Source organism: Homarus americanus, unplaced genomic scaffold (genome assembly GCF_018991925.1).
Source record: "Homarus americanus isolate GMGI-L3 unplaced genomic scaffold, GMGI_Hamer_2.0 scaffold22200, whole genome shotgun sequence".
NCBI classification, from domain to species: Eukaryota; Metazoa; Arthropoda; class Malacostraca; order Decapoda; family Nephropidae; genus Homarus; species Homarus americanus.
In genome coordinates, this window is record NW_024738868.1 from 69,997 (window position 1) to 74,634 (window position 4,638).

Here is a 4,638-nt window from a genome sequence, read left to right on the forward strand (position 1 = left end):
GTCAGGCAGCCCTCTGTCAGGCAGCCCTCTATGTCAGGCAGCCCTCTATGTCAGGCAGCCCTCTATGTCAGGCAGCCCTCTATGTCAGGCAGCCCTCTATGTCAGGCAGCCCTCTATGTCAGGCAGCCCTCTATGTCAGGCAGCCCTCTATGTCAGGCAGCCCTCTATGTCAGGCAGCCCTCTATGTCAGGCAGCCCTCTATGTCAGGCAGCCCTCTATGTCAGGCAGCCCTCTATGTCAGGCAGCCCTCTATGTCAGGCAGCCCTCCATGTCAGGCAGCCCTCTATGTCAGGCAGCCTCTATGTCAGGCAATGTCAGGCAGCTCTCTATGTCAGGCAGCCCTCTATGTCATGTCAGGCATGTCAGGCAGCCCTCTATGTCAGGCAGCCCTCTATGTCAGGCAGCCCTCCATGCCAGGAAGCCCTCCAGTCAGGGCAGCTCTCTATGTCAGGCAGCCCTCCAGGCAATGTCAGGCAGCCCTCCATAGGCAGCCCTGTCAGGCAGCCCTCTATGTCAGGCAGCCCTCTATGTCAGGCAGCCCTCTATGTCAGGCAGCCCTCTATGTCAGGCAGCCCTCCATGCCAGGAAGCCCTCCATGTCAGGAAGCCCTCCATGCCAGCACTCTTAAATATTACTAAATTCCTAGATATTGATCCTCCCAAGTAATCCAAACTTTGACAATGATTCCAGAAGTGATGTTGACTGATGGCGTAACTATTACTGATATTAAGTTTGTTTACATTTCATAATAAACAACAAACCAACATCTCAATAAGCTACTTTTACAATCACGTATAAAACTCATCGCGTGTTTCATTTATAATTTACTGTAATAGACCTTGAAGTATTTAAGCAATAGTGGCGTTTTTTTTTCATTCTATATCAAACTCATGTGAAAAAGCCTGACTATATTTCACACTAGATCCAAAATCGTGATAAAAATGTCAAAATAATAGTGAACTTGTTGACGTAAATCATCCCAACTATTCTGGCTCATTGTACCGTTCATAGCGGGCCTGAATTTGCATTTTTTTCACAGTAGCTTAAACTCATGATAAATAACATCATACTATTCTCACTACGGATTAAAAATTATGATATATCGTTGCAACACCTGGGAAATATAACTCTACCTGATGTATGACTAATTAATTACCATGGATACCTACGATATATTCTTGTGATTGATTTTGTAGGTTAAATTATATAATATTCTGAATTAATTTTATAATGCTCGTTGTAGTGTTATAATGTGGGGGTTTAAGTGTGATTTCTTTTATGTTTGGCCATTAAAATAAAAATAAAAACACCTGAATGTTATTATAATCCCAAATCACTAAAACAAATTCTACGGCAGTAAACTTCTTGAAAGTAGTATTCCTCATATTTTCATTCACTCTAGAGTTTCCCAGGTGTGTTTTTCAGGTGTAAATCTCAAATAAGGATCTTAAGGGTCTGTACATCTGAACAAACACACCTGTTGTACCTTCATCTCCCCCAGGATTTTCATTATCTAGTTTACGTGGGTGAATGAGAGAGTACAGTGGTCTTTTGTGTGTGTGTGTGTGTGTGTGTGTGTGTGTGTGTGTGTGTGTGTGTGTGTGTGTGTGCGTGTGGATTCGAGCATACGTATGACTACCAGCTTCTGTGTACCGCCAGAACTACACTATATCGTCTACATTTCCCCAACTTGTAAAATTGGGTGGACTAGGAATGCCCCGAGACAGAACCAGCGATACTTAGGATGAGAGACGACCAAAACACAATAACAAATGAATGGGTAGAGTGATGCTACACAGTCTGTCCTTATAAGAGCTGAGGCGGCGAGCTATTGACCACGCAAGACCCTACCAGCAGACGAAAGCATCAGGAGAAACATTACACTGTGTTACTTAGGGTACTCAAGGACGGTTTAGTCATAGTCAGTTTCACATACGGTAGAGGCTTTGTTTATAGTAATGGGAGGACGGACATAGAGGTCAACAGCGGCTTGGATCTAGTTTTACGGTGTAATTAACTCGGAGGGAACATTCGACACCGGGGAAATCTGAGAAGGACCACCAGCTGCCTTATCTGCAAGTCGCTGGTGCTTTCTGTCCTACGCTGTACATGTGAGATTCGGACACTAAATGCTGATTTAAGGAGACAATTAAACTTCTTTAGTACCTCATCTCTATGCAGGATCCTGAGTTACAGCTGCAGTGACTCTGTGTTGAGACGGAGAGAGAGTGAGCGTCCCCCCTGCTGGAGAGATTACAGAGACCTGCATCATTCCTCGGTACAAAATAGTTTTATGAGAGCGATGTTTTGTTTCTCAAATGATGGTAAAACAGAACCTCTTATCGTCTGTTTCTTGTTTAAATAAATATTAATAACCCAGATTTAGGAAGATGATTGTGGGCAGACATTAATCTTGTGATATGTTAATTCAGTAAACAGCAGCAAGGTAATGTGACTAAGTATTACTCATTATTATTAACATTGTTATTATTTGCGTAGTAAGTTACCAAGCTGAGCACCCACCCACCCATGAGCCCCCCTACGACGTGTGATAGCCGAGGACGTGGGGAAGATAACCTCAGCTCCTGTAGTTATGTCACAAATACGAAGAAAGATCAAAAGATGGCTGGAGGTCTGGACTGTGAGGTGTACAGCCATGATGACAATAGAATACATGAATGACTGATATAATGAACGAGAAGGATCCTTAATGTGAACACCCTGTAGGAAGAGCCACATCATCACGCCTGCAGGAGGAGGAGCACCACCTCCACCACTCCTGCAGGAAGAGCCACATCATCACTTCTGCAGGAGGAGGAGCACCACCTCCACCACTCCTGCAGGAAGAGCCACATCATCACGCCTGCAGGAGGAGGAGCACCACCTCCACCACTCCTGCAGGAAGAGCCACATCATCACTCTGCAGGAGGAGGAGCACCTCCACCACTCCTGCAGGAGGAGGAGTGAACACCACCTCCACCACTCCCCTGCAGGAGGAGTGAACACCTTCATTCACTCCTGCAGGAGGAGGAGCACAACCTCCACCACCCTGCAGGAGGAGGAGCACACCTTTCACCACTCCTGCAGGAGGAGGAGCACCACCTCCACCACTCCTGCAGGAAGAGCCACATCATCACTTCTGCAGGAGGAGGAGCACCACCTCCACCACTCCTGCAGGAAGAGCCACATCATCACGCCTGCAGGAGGAGGAGCACCACCTCCACCACTCCTGCAGGAAGAGCCACATCATCACTCCTGCAGGAGGAGGAGCACCTCCACCACTCCCGCAGGAGAAGGAACACCACCTCCACCACTCCTGCAGGAGGAGGAGCACAACCTCCACCACTCCTGCAGGAGGAGGAGCACCACCTCCACCACTCCTGCAGGAAGAGCCACATCATCACTCCTGCAGAAGGAGAAACAACACCTCCACCACTCCTGCAGGAGGAGGAACACCACGCCTATCACTCCTGCAGGAGGAGGAGCACCACCTCCACCACTCCTGCAGGAGGAGGAACACCACCTCCACCACTCCTGCAGGAGGAGGAACAACACCTCCACCACTCTTGCAGGAAGAACTACATCATCACTCATGCAGGAGGAGGAGCACAACCTCCACCACTCCTGCAGGAGGTGGAACACCACCTCCACCACTCCTGCAGGAGGAACACCACCTCCACCACTCCCGCAGGAGAAGGAACACCACCTCCACCACTCCTGCAGGAGGAGGAGCACAACCTCCACCACTCCTGCAGGAGGAGGAGCACAACCTCCAACACTCCTGCAGGAGGAGGAACACCACCTCCACCACTCCTGCAGGAGGAGGAACACCACCTCCACCACTCCTGCAGGAGGAACACCACCTCCACCACTCCTGCAGGAGGAGGAACACCACCTCCACCACTCCTGGAGGAGGAACGCCACCCCCATCACTCCTGCAGGAGGAAGAACACCACCCCCACCACTCCTGCAGGAGGAGGAACACCACCTCCGCCATTCCTACAGGAGGAACAGCACCTCCACCACTACTGCAGGAGGAGGAGCACCACCTCCACCACTGCTGCAGGAGGAGGAGCACCACCTCCACCACTGCTGCAGGAGGAGGAGCACCACCTCCACCACTGCTGCAGGAGGAGGAGCACCACCTCCACCACTCCTGCAGGAGGAGGAGCACCACCTCCACCACTCCTGCAGGAGGAGGAGCACCACCTCCACCACTGCTGCAGGAGGAGGAGCATCACCTCCACCACTCCTGCAGGAGGAGGAGCACCACCTCCACCACTCCTGCAGGAGGAGGAGCACCATCTCCACCACTCCTGCAGGAGGAGGAGCACCACCTCCACCACTCCTGCAGGAGGAGGAGCACCACCTCCACCACTGCTGCAGGAGGAGAAGACCAGCGGTGGATCACAAACAACAAGAAAAGCTCTACAATAGTGTTATTCGCGTGGTTTACACCGGCGGGTGAACAAGCTGCCTCGTTAGTGCATTATGCCCCTAATGTGGGCTGGATTTAAGGGATCAGAAACTTGGTGGTTCAGGGGATCCCTCGGGCCGTCTCTCATTACGGCCCTACAGCCAGCAGGATTTACTTCATAAGACCCGGATTCCAGATCTGACGGAAACCAATTTATCTAT